Source organism: Pezoporus flaviventris, unplaced genomic scaffold, assembly GCF_033815535.1.
Source record: "Pezoporus flaviventris isolate CSIRO_AGI_PZ_B2104156 unplaced genomic scaffold, CSIRO_AGI_Pfla_v1 ptg000049l, whole genome shotgun sequence".
NCBI lineage: Eukaryota > Metazoa > Chordata > Aves > Psittaciformes > Psittacidae > Pezoporus > Pezoporus flaviventris.
The window spans coordinates 713,520-732,132 of NW_026892597.1; the positions used below are offsets into that span (position 1 = coordinate 713,520).

Consider the following 18,613-nt stretch of genomic DNA (forward strand, 5'->3'; position numbering starts at 1 on the left):
GCGTTTGAAATTGAACTTTTTGGATGACAATAGAATTGAGTGCTTTTCGCTGTTATGTATTAGCCCACCTCTTATGGATACTGCGAGAGCTTCAGTAATTTGGTAAAGGTAGAAGAAGGAATGCCAGTATTCCCAGCTCCTGACAGGTATTTCATCTTCCTTCAAACAAATGTAACACACACAAAATTCCAATTAAAATGAATTCAGATCTAAAATAAGGAAGAGTCATGTAGAGGCACAGTGCCTTGCTTTCAGTCCTTGCTAATGTTGATTAGGGTTTTATCATGACTGGTTCAGCTGCTCTCCTTGTCCCACAGAGGTTGAGGGTCCCTGTAGTAGTGAAACTAACTTGCACAAGTGCTACGAGCTGCAGTTGCCCTGGGAGTTTTAACAGTGGCACAGGAGAAAGCTAAATTTGTTCTGGTTTTCGGCTGTATGACACTTGACTGCTAATAAGCTAAACCTTTAAAGAATGTGACCTACTCTCCCTTTCCCTTTGAATAGTGAACATCGCACAGCTGTACTTTGTGGGGAAGTTAAAACGTGAGCTTGTGGACTCTGAACAAAATTCCAGAGAGAAGAGCTTCATTTTTCAAAAGGGTGTAATGAACAGGAGCATTCCTCACAACATACTTATTTAATGGATAATGGATATCGTGCTCTGCTATTCATACTTGTCTGTTTTAAGAGCTAAGGTCTCAATGTCTGCACATGGATATACATGTGAAAGTTCTGCCCAGTGTGAAGATGAACGTAAACAGCATCACCTTACTGAGTAGACAGAATCCACGGCTGTGCAGCTACAAATGTCACACAGGGCGGTATTTCAATGATTAGCAAGCTGAAGTAAGTGTATGTTCAGCCTTTTATACATCATGTTCAGCTAGACAGATGCAGTTCCTATGTGCTCCAGTTAGACTGAGTGAGATTATAGTCGGGGACTCTTATCTAAGGTGTAAATGTCTGTCAGACACGATGGTTTGGGTGTGTTCAGAACAAATATACTATTTCCAGTGACAGCGTGAGGACTTACACTGGTGAGTACTTCGGAAGCTCTGTAGACCTGACTTTTCTCTTTAATTGCATAAAATACATAGTTATTTCATAGATCAATAGCATTTTAATGTCTTTTGCCTTAGTATAACCCAGGAAGCGAAACTACTGTTCAAAGCAGAAATCCTGTCTCGGATTGATAAGGAGATACTAAAATCTCCCTTTGTGAAGTTTGTTAAAAGGCTTGCTTTTCAATTCTAACAGTGAACTCTCTTCAACCAGGAAGAGGCAAGAAAATGTAAATATCTTATATGTAGAAAACATTCATAAGGCAAAAAATGGAGGAGGAAGACACTGAGAAGTGAATAGGGATTTTAGCTACCCCATTTCGGCTACCTGTAATGCTTTAGCCTGATCTTTTTCCGGAGGCAAACACCATTGTGTCAGAGAAATCCGGCATCTTTGAAGTGTAACAAGCTACCTGCAGTTTTGTGCCTATTTATTTAGTAACTTGGAAAATCATACTTTAAAAATCCACAAGGAAGATCAAATCCAAGGCGGCTCAAAGCGGCTGCAAAGGAATATCTGAACACGGGGAGTGAGAGATGAGAGTGTTGCAGGCTCAGTCTGCCGATACGTGACATACAAAGAGAGGCTAAAAATTGAAATGGGGACAGTTGTGCTGCTTTTTTTTTCCTTGTATGTAACTTTTTATACTCTTTCTCTTGCAAGTTAGATCCAGGAGTTAGATTTTAGCAGTCCTTATAAATAATGTATGAATCCTTTTAACACCCGAAGTAAGAAGATATTATTGCCAAAGTTGGATGAGAACCAGGAAAACTTCTGATGCCTCAGGCTAGTGTATCAGAGAACCTATAGGCACAGCTTCAGAAACATGAATACAGTATGTTTTTAATGGAAACTTAAAGCAAGCATTCAATACAACTGCTGAATGCAGGTTTCTTAGAGTTGATTTGAGATACTTAAGAGATGAGGGCGTTTTAATTTTGAATTGAACAGTTTCTGAAAATGCTGTTTGTAATTTTAAGCCCTGTGTTGTTTTTTTGGAAGGGGTGAAGTGGATCAAGAGACTCCGTTGTGTGCGTTTGGTTGTATTTAACTTCAAGTAAAACGAGACAGAAAAACTTACTTTTGCAGATGAAGGGAAATGCATCGTAAAACTACTGAGGAAGTGCACAAGCTGTTTGAATAGTTCGCAGAGCTTTACAGAGTCCAGAAACAATGTGCTGCTGCTAAGATTGTGCAGTCCATAAGATCTGAGTTCCTTTGAGTAGGCAGTAAAGATAATTAGGCAGTAATGGAGGAAAGCTTCATGCACGTTACGATGTATAATGTAAATCCTTCAGTCACTTAAAGAGCTGTCAGGACGACTTGTTCTGTCCCATTTTCTATCGAAGCCTAAAGCTCATCTCGTGTTATGAATATTTATTTACTGAGAGGATTCAGGAATCCCTGGTGCTGATATATTTTAGCAGTGGTGTAGCCATGAATGGTCTGAGGGTGTGAGCAGAACAAGGTTTAGTGGGAGATGTGATGTATTTTATATAATGGTATTTAATAATACTATTTAGAAGTATTATCTCTGGCAGCAGACTGACTTCATAGGTAATTTTATGTAGGTGCTTTAGTAAGAAAAAGCTGGGTTTAATTGTTAACTTAAAAACCAAACCAGTGTTCAGTATGCACCATGACCAGTAGGTGTTGCTAACTTCCTTCTCAACAGCCCTCTAGTTCTGCGCCTGCAACTAACTTCTTTCCACTTACTCTAGAACTGGGGGTGTTGTGTTCAGCGTATACCCAGCAGCTTGTGCGATGTCTTAGTTACCACTGCTCAATAAGAGCAAAAAAGCCCTCTCCAGCCTGAGAGGAGCCATTCCCTCCGTATATACTCAATAGTAAAAAATGCTGAAACAGCTCTAAATGATTATTGAAGTTGAGGGGAAAGGGAAGAAGGCAAATAGGTTTTCCACATGTGCAGTCCGTGTCGGTTGGAAGCTCGGTTGGGTGATACACGTTGTGTTCCAACAAAGCAGAAACTCTTCTCTTGCTTTAGACAGAGATTGCGGTATTCCAGTAACATGCGCCAACCAAACGCTTGCGCTGCGAGGATCTACATGTATAATTCGATATAAAACAATCTGACTCACTATTGCCATGGCAAATGGTGGCTTTTTAGCAGGGTTTTTACAAAGGACACTGAAGAAATGATTTTATGCCAATGCATCATGATGTTCAGTGCCTGCCTATTTTTAATTAGCCTCCTTTTTGTTGTTTTGAGTTATTTTAGCGCTGTTGTCACTAAAATGTCATGGTCAACTTGTAAGACAGATTAAAAAAGGAGGAAAAAATAAATTAGTTGCAAAACATGATGGTCATGCTTTATTTCTTGGGCTTTAATGCAAAAGAACATGCATTTTGCAATAATATAGCAGCTTCATAGAATTTGTTGATTGCATTTGAAGCAGAGCAGTGCTGTGCTGAAAGTAGGCCAGAGAGAAAGCCCAAATACTTTTCCACACCTAATAATACTAATAGTAGTAGTAATCATCATAATAATCATCATAATAATCACTATCACATTTTGTGATAATGTTGAGCTCTGCATCCTGATGCTTTAAGAACATGTATCATTCTTCATAGCTAAAACAAAGAGTGAATCCTGCATGTGCCATAGTAACCTTGTTTTTAAGCTTCCTAGGATGAATTTCTACCTGTGCTTACTGCCTTTTGTTATTACCTCATCAATAATAATAATAGTTTATAAAAATAAGCACTTTTTGTCAGCTGCTTTATTTTCCTGTCTTTCTGAAGTCCCAGGTAGTCGATCCCTGTTTCTCTAACCAGAAGACTGAAGAAAACAGGTTGTTGTTGTGCATGGAATGCTGTTTGTAGTCTGTTATATTTTATTAGACCCTCATTTCTCTCTTACAGCATAGTTGCATAAGATGCATAAGATACAGCTAAGGTGCATAAGAAGGATAAGAGGGAGAAGACATGAGCGTCTCTTTGCAGTACTTGAGAGTTATCTGTGAGGAGAAGGGTAGCTTTCAGGGAGTCAGACTTCTTCCTGACTTCTTGCTTCATTTTTTTCTGTCTTCTGCTTCATACCATTTCACCCCTGCTTCATAAAGGTGCATCTCCTCTCCCTTAATGAGGATCTGGAAACAAATGTGATTTTTACCAGAATTAAGTTTTGTGGTCTTTCATTCCTGATAACACGTGTTCAAACGCTGGCAATGTATTTCTGATGATTGAGTCAGGACCAGTTCTTGGCGCAGTGTACAAATTTGGGTTTATTTGTAGCCTTTTCTGTCAGAACATTTTATTTCCCTGGCAGATCAAAGCATAAAATTGTTGATTTCTTACAGTCCTGCCTTTTCCCCTTTTTGCTGTTGATGTGATGTTAGGTTTTGGTGGGTAGCAAGTCTTGCAGCCACCTGGAAGTGTGGAAACCCAGCTGTCAAACCATCTCGGAACATATGTCGTTTGTTTCAGTATTAGTTGCTCAAATTCACATTTGGATTGATGAGAAGGGGGGATATGTGTATGAAGCAAGGTGCTATGACAACATAATTTTTGCATCTGATATCTGGGCTTTACCAGTGCTGTAGAATTGTAACTGTATAAGCATGAAGCACCATGATGGTCCAAAGCATTAGTGTCTACCTGCAGTGGTTTAGATATATCAGGTTTTTAAATCCATTGGCCTTTCCGTCTAGCATTCCTTTCGTTGGGTCCAGAGCTGAACGTAGCAGGTCTTGAATCTCAGACCAGTGTCAGTTCAGTCCAGCATCAGGTTGGTCTCTGGTTTCCTCAGGGGTTAAGCAAAGCCAATAATTCTTTCTAAATTAGCCCGTGATGGGCTTTAAGATGCACGCTGGGATATTGTTTTGTAACACAGGTCTTGCTGTTGTCGTTCTTAAGCCTTTCTGTGTTTTCCGCAGATCTCTTTTAACCACACCGACCAACTCTTCATTCTTACACCCGTGATTTAAAAGCAGCAACAGTCTTCCCAACAGAGCTTTTCCCAGTATACTCAGTTAGGAAACCACCACCCATCACCAAACGGGTACTGTGCAGTGAACCAGCTCAAAGAGTTAAACCCCTGCCTGCCTGTGAACGCTTTGCTCCTGGCTGCTACCCATGCCTGCCTGTTGAGCATTCGCAAGCATCCTTTAGCTGTCCATGCAGGATGTGGAGTGTTAGATGCTGATTGCTTTTGTGCGGATGAGTCTTCATGTCTGCATCACCCTGGCAAGGAGGAAGCAACAGGAGAGACAGACAAAATGAGAAAGGCAGCCAAGCTTGAGATGCAGACAGAAGAAAGGCATTGGGAAAGAGCCAATAGGAGAGGCAGGTTTCAAAGAAAAAGGAAAATGTGAGACAGGAACAAAAAAAAAGTGTACAGAAAATGTGCCTGCTTTAAATCTTGCCATTAGACAGAAAAATAACTTGTATAGAAGGCATGCTGATAAAGCTGTAATTGGGAAGACAAGTGTATCTTTACCTTTTCTTAAGAAGCTGGATCATAATGGAAAGCATAATTCCAAGTGCAATACTTCAAGAAAGGGTTTAATGAGGAAGAGTTTATTTTTTATTTAAAAAAAAGCTGAAAGTATGAAGTTAAATCGACTTTCACCGAGAGCTTCATTTAATTTGCAGCACTTGGGGAAAAAGAAATGAATGCAGTACATGCCATAGTAAAACTTTATCCATGGCAGAAACCAAATTGCTTAGCTGGGATCCAGAGACTATGGAGACAGAGGCATACAGTACAGAGGCATACAGTGCAGAGGCATAGTGCTTTATATTCTATAGGAGACTAGAACCTAACTTTTTCTAATCATTCATGTCTGGGTTAAAAAAACAACCTCTTGCTATTTTTCATAAGAAGCATAGCAGGAGCTGGAAGGAAATGGATTAAAAACTGGTTTTAAGAGAGAGCTTGTGATGGATTTTCTTGTTGTTAAGGTCTTTTGTGTTGTATTCTTCGAAACAAACCAGCTTGAATCTGGCTGTATCTGAATAAGCAAATCAGCAAGTACAGTTTATAAAGTGCTGACTCTGTTCTTTCTTAAGTAATAATGAGGAGTTAGTAATACTAACTGTAACATTCAACATTGTGTAAATGTATTTCCTCAGCTTCCTCAGCTGTCTGCTCTTATTCACTGCATATTGCAGATAGAAACAAAGTTAGCGTGACTTTACTGCAAGGCAATCTCACCCTCTGAAAACCTTCCCACAAAGATGTGTCTGCTTTTCAGACCTGTGGGGATAACTTACAAGTTGTCAGTGATTCTGATTCACAGTAAAAACTGCAAAAGGCAGAAGTGGACTCATAAAAGTTAGCTTTTTGCAGTAAATTATTTACACTCTGTTGCAGTGAAAGTCGTGGGCTTCTTTCACTGCATTGTGATGTGCAAGTAGCAATTTTGGCTATAATAAAAATGGGACTTTATGATAGAAGGATTCTGTTGTGCCTTTTGAACAGAAATGCTGTCATGATTTTAATTTCCTACTGATCCTTCCTCAGCCAAACTTTTGTCCCTTGTCTCCACTCATCACCTCAGAGCAGTTTTTCCCCTGTTCTGACAATGTATGACTTTGTTTAGTGCCTGCATTGCTTCCTGCACTGTCTGCTGCCGCTGTGCTCGAGGATTTTATTTCATCTGGAACATCAGACACCTTTGTGCCTTTGAAAGCAGAAATGTCGAATTAGGTCATCGTCCGATAGCCGTGTGTGACTGTTCCCAAGCATTTCAGGCTTTCCCTTAGTGCCCTGAGTATTCTGGGGGGCCCTAGGGGAAGAGCTGGGCAAGGGAAAGTCTAGCCACTGCTTAAAGCAGGATAAGAGGGAAGTATAGAAGAATAATAGTTCTTGGCCCAAACTGGCCTATTTTAAGGGCTGACCTTGCAGCTTTATTATTTTTCAGTGCCTGTCCTATTTTTCTTCTCATCACATGCTTTTATACATTTTTCCTCTTTCACTTTTTGCCACCAAAGTTGCTTTAACTTAATAAAAATGTTAGTGATGACTAAAGATTCCTGGCATTTAAAAAGCAAGTGCTAATTATTGTACCTACTGGGTTCAGAACCACAAAGCTGATTGTTACCCCCTTACACAGGAATGAATTTGTGCCAAACCTTATGAGAAATGGCTCATAACCCCAGCAAGCCTTAGTTGTGAACTGTATTTGAGGGAATTGTTTGGGAAGGATGTGGAAGTAGAACGTGTTGGTTGAGGTCTCAATACATCTATCTTATTTTGAGCCCCATGGCTTTAAATTTCTCGTGCAATGCCAGCATCATTCTGCTGCTGATTAACAGCTGTGGCATTTACATGGACATGGGGAAGGGTCCATGCTTGGGTTTCAGGAGCTGGCACTTGAGGTAGTTGTTCTGAATAACCTTACTGTCCAGAGGACCATAGAATCACAGAGTGCTTTGGGTTGGAAGAGACCTTAAAGGTGATCAATTTCCAACCCTTGAACACTTCCAAAGCATCTGAACTATTTCTTTCTTCCTGTAAAAAATACCCATGCTTGGAGCTATTCAGGAATAGATGTTACACGATGTTTACACTCACAATTTCATGTGTAGCTGAGCCTGAGCTTGATCTTCTCATCAGAACAACCATTGTCTAGACAAGGATCACAAGTGAATTACAGGACCTGTATCTCTCTTGCCCTTATCATGAGAATGACTCATTACAAAGCTTCTGCAGACGAGTGTGTGGTAGGGTCCAGGGTAAGAGCTCTGCCTTCTGATTTTTAAAGTTATTACTAAGAGACCTCATTTGAATTACTTGTCCTTTGCCACACACAGATAAGCACTAGAACTTTACCGTGCAGCTCTTAACTTCAGTGTCTTCTTCCAGCCTTCACCTTTGGTCCATGTTCCTGTTTTCTCCAAGTCTCTACTAAAGGGAGTATTAGTGAGTGGGTAAGTAATTAGGAAGGGATAACTCATTTTGGTGTGTGGGCAGTTCCACTTCATTCTGCAAGAGCCTAAGAAATGTAAGGTTGGATCGAGAACAGAGTTCAAATTAGAAGGTGTTTGGAGACATGACCCTAGTTCTTGTAGCGAGATGCTTGGATAATTGAAGTTCATCTTTGAGCGTTTTGTTGGAATCTTTCATTTTTGTAATTGCAGTCATTAGAAACATTATTGGTTCTTTGATGATGGTATTTTTGTCTGTTTCTTTAGTTTGGATTTTGTTGCTTTGAACAGCTGTGTATTGCGTGACTAGATCAAATATAGCTCTGTTTGCCTCTTGTGTATAAATGCATATTGTTTGGATCGGTTAAGCAAAACCTGCCATAGCATACCTGTGTGTTTGAGAAGCAATGTCAAACTTGAGCAGGGCTGGATCTGGCTTGTATTTAGCCCAAGGCTGGAAAACATAGGGTCTTCAGGTGGTAACACAGCAAGTCACACTTTTCCCTGACTTGGTTTGAGATTAATGTTTCAATACTGTTATAAGTGATGACGCCACACTGCCAGAGGTGGTATTTTATATGGAGAGATAAATTGAAGTTCAACTCTGTGTGTGTTTAAATCAGTCCAATAACGACTGAAATGGCCTTTATTCTGGCCACTTTACAATCTGCAGCATTCTGCCTAATTCATTTTCTTTGGTGAACTTGTTTGCCCTCTGTGTTTGCACTGTTGGTGTCTGCTGCTTTCCCATTCCAAAGAGTTGTGCTGAAGGAAGACTGTGTTTCATGTGTATTCCTATGGTTGGGATGAAGCATACTTTTCTTCAAACGTTATGAGCTCTTTTCCCTGAGGGGAGGAGGATGGTACTGATTCTGTGTGTCTGAGAGCTACGGCTTAACAGATTGGCCAAATAATCCATCCTGAATTGGAGAGTCAAATAATTTTAATACCCCTTATCTTGCATAGATTTTTGTGGATATTCATCTCAGCAAATGAACTTTGCATTTCTAAATGTGAGGAGCAGCATGTTCGTTCAGGTACAGCATACTTGAATCTTAATATTCTCCAGGTTTCTGTGCATGTGGGACTTGTGCTCCAGGCATAGTTAAAGAAATGCTTTGCGCCTGTGTGTGGACAACACTATAATCACGTCTGACAGTCACAACTGGGAATAGCATGGAGGAAATAATAGTTCTTGACCAGGCGCTAGAACACAGGAAGTCCTGGTGCCATAGAAAGGGAGAGAAACTCACTTTTCATTTCCTTTTGAGTCCGGTACGTCCAGATTAACTTGAAAGGGAGCTGAGGCGCAGCTCTGAGGATTTAGCCTTCAGTTGCGGGCTACCTACGCATGGAGCCTGGCCTCAGCAAACAGCTAGTCACCATCAGAAGAGCTCTCATAGCTCAGCTGTTGGGTATCCTGTTGCAAATTAAATATGGAACAAGGATGCGTCTGGTTTTGCATGAGAAACTTTTAACACATTCGTTAAAGAGGCTTCCTTTCTGCTCCGAGTGTTTTAAATGACAGTATTGCTGGAGGTGATGTGTCATCTGTAATCCCTTAGAGATAACTGGTTTCTTTTGCTGTTTTGAAGAGGATTGATTGATTTTTACCATTCTTACGTGCAACAGTTGTAATTTTCTGTGTTACAGGTTTTACATGTTCAGCTTAGCCAGGTTTATCGTAATTCAGGTCCCTTTTGGGGGGGGGGTGTGCATAAAATGTTATACAAACATTTGCAATGTGATCAAAACATGCACATATGTTTATTAAGATAAAAGCAATGGTTAAAATCACATATCCTTGCCCAGGCAGCTTGAGTTGAGATGGTTTTTTTTTTTTAAGAAGCGTTAGAATTACAAGTGAAAATCTATTTAGATTTAGCCGAGATTTAGCCATCTATTTGTCCTCCTTTAGCATCATACCTGAGTTTGTTTTTCAGAGTCCCTTAGTAACACGATCTACAGTCACAGCGGGTTTGATGAGCTGAAAAATCAAGGTGGAATTTTATTGTATAGTTCAGCTGCACTCACAAGCTGCAGCATGGGAAGGGTTTATCACAATATGCATTTACTGATACAATTCGGTATGGCTTTTAGGACTCTCGGGGAAAGTAAACTTTGTGAATTAAAACATGGTAAGGATCCTCATGCTTACGTTGCAGGTACCGACGTTCTCATCAGTGCACCGATTTTCACAGAGTAGAGCTTATGCATAATATCTGTTTAAAACTGAAGGTGATTCAGGCTGAAACACTGCATTTGGTCAGAGTAAACCTGAGTTTTGTAAGTGGCCCATTTACTGAAGGAGTTTTTCCCTCACACAGATACTCCTCGTGTGAGCTCACTAGGCTGAGCTCCTTACATGTATTTTTGGTCAGTCTCTGCTGTGCCGAGGCAGAGAAGGTGATGGCTCATCTGTAACCTGAGACAAGTTTCTTTTGCTCTTTTGAAGAGAATCGATGGATTTTTACCATTCTTATGTGCAACAGCTGCAGTTTTCTGTACTACAGGCTTTCCATGTTCAGATCCCAAGGTTTATAGTAATTCAAGTAACTTTTTTGGGGGTGTGTGTATATAAAATACACAGGGTGAGGCCATGCAGCACGTCTTCTAGACCCGCTCTGGTGTAATCCCATACAGATGGGATGCCAGTGTAAAGCTGTGGCCTAAAATGAAGATTGTTATATGGAATTTGAGCTTGAATTTTGCAGTGTTATTGGTCCATGTAGAGACATCTTCCTGTGCCCAGGCTATGATTTTCCTAGGTCATGGGCTAAGCCGAGCAGGGTTGCTGCAGTACTTGTCCTAACAGCAGACATCCAAGGCAATGCAGTGAAGCAGCATTGATTAATAGATGGCATTTTATAAGCAGCTTGGTGCGATGTCTAAACCAGCGTGTTTCAGATGGGATGAAAAATGAAGTCCTTGCCACTCGTGGTAATTAGAGCCTCTGTGGCTCACTTTTCAAGAGCAGCATGTTAACCCCGTGGGCACGGTGCCAGTTGTGTTATAGAGTTCTGCCAACCTGGATGCCCCGAGCAGTTTCAAGTTCGTGGAGGAGAAGCGGCTCAGCACTGTTACTGTGCTTCAGCCGCAGTGATGCTGAGATGAGACCAGGCCTCTCTGAATGCAACAGCATAGTTTCTCTTGTTTTAAGGGTAAATTCAGCAGTGCACGTGTGTTCTGGGTTAATGTTAGCCCTGCGTGTGTGAGTGATGATAAAGAAATAAACGCAAGGTCATTAATGCTCTTTCAGGACAGGGAGATGAGCCCATCCTGGTACCCAATCTGTGTTTGCAGAGGAGAAGACCCTGCGTGATCCGCAGGTGCTGTAATATACTGAAGAAACTCAGGCAAATAAACAGAAATGCTGATGCCTTTTATCTAAGTAGTTTTCTTCCTTTCACATGCATTTGAGGGGCTGCTTTTGTGTGCAACCCAGATAAATCATTTCCATGTGGTATTTTTAGCAGTGTATAGAAAAGGTGTGTGGACTGTTAAAGGAATCCAGACAACTGGTTGTAATCTGGAAAAGAGAGGTGTGAGAGGTGGGAAGGTGATGCTGCAGTGGTGTGTGTGCCACCAGCAGAATGCATGGTGGGGTTTTATAAAGCGGAATCGTTCTTATCAGCCTCTGGTAAAACGAGTAACACTTGTGCTGCTTTCAGACTCCAGTGTCACCCACATGCTTATTCTATGCAGTAGCTATTGGCCTTATCTAAATAGAAAACCCTTTCCAGCTTGAGAACAACTTAGTGACTTTTTAGTATCAAAAGGAGTACATTATACACGACACATGTACGAGACTCAAAGGAACATGTATGCTGCCTAAAGTTTTTGGAGTTAGTGTGTGTGCTAATCTCCTGAGAGTTCATTGCTCTGAGCTTTTATCCAGAGCAAAGGGACTCAGAGCCAAAGACTTCTGTGCACTGCCACTCCATCTGAAAGCACCAGCTCCCTTTTCCTTAGTTCAAGGCAATACGCCCAGAAGTGTGAGTACATCATTCCTATCAATGCAGTCACAGGACTCCGACTTCCTTTTTAAGTGGAAATAAATGAAAATGGTTTCATTATGTATTGTTAAAGCAGCAGAGAAGGTTTCTGCTACAGTCTAATTGTCTTAGATCTGTTTCTCAGTGCATCGTCTTTGCATTAAGCTGTTATTATCTTTTAATGTTGTTTAGAAGAGATAAAATACATCGGTAGTATCTCAGGGGAAATACTCTAGATGCTGGGTTTATGACGAAAAGCTTAGAAGTGGTTTAAAAACCTGCTTTCTTCACGAGGCGACTGCAGTTCAGACTACTCGCACTTCCTGCAGCCTCTAAATGTCCAGTTCTGCGCTTGCTTTGCCTCAATTTGTGTAAGTTTTGTTTTCCCAGATAATCTCTTATGAAAGGGCAGCGTGATGAGGAAAGAAGCGAGCTTAAGAGTGAGGGATCCCATCGAGAAGTCATGTCCGCTTAGTATCGCATTAACAGAGAGAGAGCACATGAGCGATTAGATAACATTAAACACCATTCTGCAGAATTAGGTGACTTTGTTTCCTCTCCCGCATTTAGTGTACCAGCATCCTGCAGAGGTGGGAACGGCCAGAGCTGCATCAGTGCTGTTCTTTCTCTGATTCAGTTCTCTAGCAACAGCAGCTATAACCTTTTCATTTTAACCAGCCAAAGCTGTGTTAAACAGGAGCCTCTCCTGGTCATAGGTACCATGGGACATGAACACATTTAAGGTAATTCAATTCCTGTAAGAAAGGGGATACAAAGCAAAGTCTTACTTCCTTCTGCAAAGAGCTGGATCCCTGATTACAACAGAGGTGACAAAGAATGTCATTTGGCAAAAATCTAGAGCAATACTCAGCCTCTTCGCCTCTTGTTGCAATGAAGCACCTTAACTGCTCTGTCATCACCACACCTCCTGGTTTCATGTAAAGAATGTCAGAAACATGAGTGAAGGTTTTCAAGATTCCCCTCCACTTGAGAGCATCTTAACACTGTGCTCATCAAGGATTTATATGTCTTTAATATTAGCTATGTATATTGTATATAGATATCTATCTAGATCTATGTAGATGTATATATGATGTCACATCTACTTTCACTCTGCTGATGCAGTATCAAGGCTGAAAATTCTGTGAAAGTAATTTCTCTGGAGCTTTTATTTTGCCTTTTATGTGCATTTACAGCAGTCATAGCAAAATCTGTGTTCTTGAAATAACAGCAGCGTAATGTGGTTACATATGGCAAAGGAAATAACACAAAAGATCTTGGCTTTCTCTAGTGCGAGTCCCTAGCATCTTATATTGCTGCATGGCTACGAAATGCACTTCACAAGTGGGATGTTTCAAGTGTTGTGTTAAAATTATCTATGTTGTAAAAGACTAATATGTTTACTGCATTTTAATTAAAATTAATGTATGTGCTGATTTCTCAGTTCATGTGACTTTGCTCACTCTTTCTGTCACTGCCTCTTCGCTTGCTTGAAAACAAAACTAAGGCACACATATCCAGAGAGGGTGGTTACTTCTGAACCACTCTGGCTTTCGGAATGAAAACTTCAGGGGGGAAGCTGAGAGGAGGCAGACAGGACACGCAAAGGAAATGAAATGTTTCAGGCCCATCTGAGCACTGGAGATCAGATAACTACAGTCCTGGTGTATCTTCTTGGAGGTTGTATTAGTAGTTACTATGCAATAAGCTCTACTAATAACAAGAGCTTAGTGTGTGATGCACGTAGCACAGTTTGGAGCAGGAGGTGCACTGGTTTGCTCCTAGAAATCTCTGCTGTTGGGAGACGAAGAAACACCAGTGATGCTTTGCAGTTGCTAAAGTTAGGGGAAAAGAGCAAATAAAACCCTCTTTATGCTAGCAAAGGACATCTTAAGTTGAACCAGAGCCAGCAGGGCACTGTTGCTTGGGCACTGGCAACCAAGCTGTTGGCAGTATGTCACCATTAGTGTTGCAACACTGGGAGAAGCACAGGACCACATCTTGTCTCCAGTTGTACACTCATCAATTTTAAGGTGCCGAGGTCACAGTAATGCTCAGGAAAAGAGATGACAACTTGGGGGAAGCCAAGCCCTTCCTAGGCTTGTTGCAGTAGTGTAGTTCTGGTGTTTAATTCAGTAAGGGGAGGTTTTAGAGGTAATGTGAACGAGATGGCAGCCAGGTCTTTAAAGTGTGTGCCTAAGGTGTGTCGAATGGACAGATAAATGGTGATGGTGCTAAACAAATGAACGTGGGTATTAGAAACAGCAGAGCTGTATTAGCAGGATGCTTTTGTTGGTTCAATTTATCGTAGAATCGCAGAATGGTTTGTGGTGGAAGGGACCTTAAAGCTCATCCATTTCCAACCCCCTTCCATGGGCAGGGACACCTTCCACTAGAGCAGCTTGCTCCAAGCCCCGTCCAGCCTGGCCTTGAACACTGCCAGGGATGGGGCAGTTTATACTATTGAGAAGAATCTGAGCCCAGCTGTGCTTGGCAAGCTGAACTCCTGCTTAGATGGATGCCCTGAATTGGGAGCACTCAGAGAATGCTTTGGATCAGAACTTGCACAAGGCATTGTGCATTGCACACACATGTAATGATGCCCACTCAAAGGACTTCTTCATTCAGAGACTACATCTGCATCTTTTTGTTTGATGGTCCTTGATAGATCCATGTAAGGAAGAGCAGGAGTCCCTGCTGAGAAGCAGAAACCATCTGTCCCAGTGTAGTGCCATGTTAAAGGACTATACTAGCTCTGCTAGCTGAGCAAGCTTTTGGGATACAACTCTGCAACTACCTAGAGGGAGGTTGTAGTGAGGTGGGGGTCTGTCTTTTCTCCCAGATAACAAGCGATAGGACGAGGTAACGGCCTCAAGCTGTTCCAGTCAGGTATTACAACAGGCTTCCCAGGAAAGCAGTGGAATCACCACCACTGGAAGTGTTCACAGACCATGTAGATGAGGCCCTCAGTGCCATGGGTTGGTGGTGGCCTTGGCAGTGCTGGGGAACGGTTGGACTGGATGAGCTTAAAGGTCTTTTCTGACCTCGTTGATCTGTGATTCCATACAGGTACCTCACTCTCAAGCTGATCCTGAGGTATCCTTTCTCCCTGCAAAGAGTTTGTTAAAGAAGAAATTGAACAGAAAATACATATTCCACTGGAGTTTTTTATTCATCAGTCTTCTGGAAAATCAGATGTTTTCCTCTTCCCTCTTCAAATCCAATCAGATGAGATCAGGTGTTTTCCAGTAACACCTGATTCAATATCATATTGGTCCAGCCTTGCACCCTGACTGCATCAGTGTGTTTCTAACAGTAGTATTTTACAAATCCCTGCAGAACTGCGTAGGTTGCCCACTATTTTTAGAGGAATTTCCAGCTTGGAAGCGTGCTGAGCTTGCTTTATATTAGCTAGAAAATCCCAAGAGGTCCCTATCACCCTTCTCCCTTCAGATACCACACGTGCAAGCATTTTTTAGCATAGTTCCAAGCCTCAAGTTCAGAGAAGTTATGACTTAAGGCTATTGAACATGTAGTTTTCAGACAGCTGCAAGTTCTGCTATTTTTAAACACTTCTTTACCTGCACCAGCAGCTTCAGTTATTATGTGCAATAATGTAGTCAATACACTTCAGTTTAAAACTTCTCTATTTTAGCTGCATTTTGCTCATAGGAATGTGGGAGGAAATATTTTGTGAGCTCAAACAAGTGGAGTCTTACCGTAACTTTCTCATAGAAATTCGGCCCCTAAGTGGAATTTGCGTGGAAGATGTTGTATTTCTGATAGAACTGGGGGTTTCTTTCTTTTTTCCCCTGAGAATTCTAAATGTCTGAGGCATGATTTAAAATGGAAATAGCAGCGTCGCCTTCACTGTTGTGTCACTATCAATTTGCCGTAGTTAAAGCATTTGGGGAGATAAAATAGATTCAGTCGAGCTATCAGATAGTATCTTGCAGTCTCTTCATTTGAATGCTCTTCACTCTTAGTGCAAAAGACAGTGTGTGGATGTGCCTATGGGTATTACCTACAGGGACTAGGGACCGAGTGCTGTTGGTGCCCAGTGAGTTTTGGGTTCCTCTATGAGTAGTTTTACATATACTCTTTTCCCCCGTCTCAGCTTTTACACCTACATTACTTTGCTAAACTAGGATGTTAGGAATTCATTTTTCCCCCTCAGAGCTCAGTGTTTCCAGCATTCTGGAAGTTTTAATTTATTTTAATCAAGCCCCTTTTGCCAGCTGGAAGTGGAACCTTGTTTTGACAAGCGCTTCTGTACCGTTCCCAGGCAGCGTTGTGGGTCTTTAGTATTGCGACTGACCTAAATGCTGTGGTCAGATTTGCTGTTCCTTTTCTCTCTGCCAGTGAATGATTCTTCCGAGCAGTTCCTAAGCATTCCATGCTTCCATTCCTAATTCTAGGATCTATAGTTAACATGTTTCTTGAAATGCATTAACTGATTTTTCCCTGCATTCTGAGCTTACCTTGTTCTAAGCAGACCACTTTATTCATACCTATATTTCTTGCAGCCGTTGTTTGCCACGAACGCTTGTGCCACGCTTTCAGTGTTATGTTTCCTGACAAGTTGCCTTAAACAGGATCATCCTGGTTTTATAGAATATGCTACGATAAGAGCATGTGTAAATGATATTCTTTTGGTTCCTCACTAGATAACTCCCTCTGCTTCTTCATTACCACTTGTCTGCATTCTTCCCGCATGTTTCATTTTTGTCCAAGACTTTTCAAGTCAGATGTAGTGATACTGTCAGATGTCGAACTTTAAAGCTTCTGTAGCAGTTCCCAGTTATCTATTATTTCTGTAGTTCTTTCAGAAGAAGCAGAAAATTGATCAAGTTATCTTTATTCTTCTTTCTTTTCTGTCTAATCTTGTAGGGTTTTTCTTTTCTTAATACATCCTAATTCTGTTTCGGGTTGAAGTGGTAGTTGTTAGGGTCATTCTTTTGAAGTGTATGTATATTCTGGACTTACTGATAATATTAATTAGATACGTGTAGTAACAAGCAGCTTTAGTAATCAGTGAACTCCTGATAGAGACAGCACAATAGTTTGAGACAGGAATTTGCTCTAGCAGCAAGACAAAGTGATCCAGATGCTCTTTGTTTCGATATCAAAACCGTGTTCCTTGCTATGTACGTTGGGTTCAGGATGCACGCTGTTGTGGCTATTTATAATCCTGGGATTTGGTAGTGATGGTTACAGCGTGAGACTCCTCAGAATTAAATCAAAACAAACCAGAAGTACAATATGTTGGTTTTAGGTGACTGAAAAAGCTTTTCTTCTGTCCAAGTTTTATTATAGGAGGGTGAAGATATTATTGAGCACAAGCAGCTGAATATGGAAACTGCCCAAGAAATTCCAAGAGGTCAGCATAAAGAGCAGAGAAAGAGAGGCTTAAAGTGTTTCCAGTTTCTATTTCTATCCCTGCTCGCCTTGCTGGAGACTCACCCTGCATTCATACCTGGGCCCAGCTGGCACAGAGATGTGGCTGAATACTGGGGCATGTTCTAAACCCTGTTCTGTTTGCCTCCCTTACAGGCAAGTGGTTTTTCCCTGGAGTTTTATCCTTTATTCCTACAGGATAAAACCAAAACCGTTTTCAGTCCTTTCTTACTAGAGGTTCCTTTTACTTGCCTAGTTTGTTTTCTTCTGAAAGGATAAAAGGGTTTTCCTTCCATAGCTGGACACTGAAGGAGTCTTGGACTGTTGATTTGTGTGACTGGTGGTGTATCCAAACTTGATGGCTGCTCTGGTCCAGAGTTAGCATCTCGGGGAGATTTAAATGTTTGTGTCTCCTTAACATGACAAGAGTTTTGACTTTTGTCTCGACGCTGTTGCATCAGTGCTAACTGCATGTTGTTGAATCAAATAGAAGATTTACTAGTAAGGTAATAAATATAAAATAAAAATCTTTACTAAATATATATCAAAGAAATATAAAATCTTTAAGGTCCTTTCCAGCCCAAACCATTCTATGCTTCTATTGTATCCAATTATTTTTCCCTATTAAATGTGCTTATTTTGGCTTAATAGCTACTTAGGCTATCCTCATTTTCAGTAAGAATATTATCAGTTACTTTATAGGTAAAACTGGATATTGAGGAGAGCAGGAAGAGAAATAACAAGGAAGAATGTCTGAAAACGCCTTAAGTTCATTGTTACTGGAAGTACATTAGTCTGTGAAGGCAGAAAACAGTTTAGGGGGTTTATTTAATGAAAACCCAGTTTAATTGTTATGAACAAACTTCAGTGCAGATGTGTGAAAGAGAAGAAAACTGTGATGACTTAATCACCTGGCTCCTAGACGAGCTTTCTGAAGCTTAGTTAGTGCCCTGGGCAAGAGTGCAAAAGGCTGGATATGACCATTGTTGCTGGTGTTTGGGATCTTCGTGAGTATCGCGTTCTCTTGCTGTTCTCGCTGCTTTCCCAGAGGAGCAGTGCTGTGAGCAGGTCAGTCTGATAAGCAGACTGTGTTATAGATTTATACACCATATATTTATTAGTATGTTTGTACACCACTCTATTTGTTACAGTGGTGTATAAATCTAAAAGAACAAGCACACTAATAATATTAAGGTACCAGAGAGGTAAGATGTTCCCTATAGGTGTCTCTTAGCAAAGTTCTCACCATCACATTTAGTTTCCCCTCT

At 41.0% G+C, this 18,613-nt stretch overlaps 1 protein-coding gene across 3 annotated transcripts in view; it reads left to right on the plus strand.

Moving 5' to 3' along the window:
- The window catches only part of TAF3 (TATA-box binding protein associated factor 3), a 117,817-nt gene that overhangs the window by 14,384 nt on the left and 84,820 nt on the right, over positions 1–18,613 (plus strand). The window lies entirely within an intron of this gene.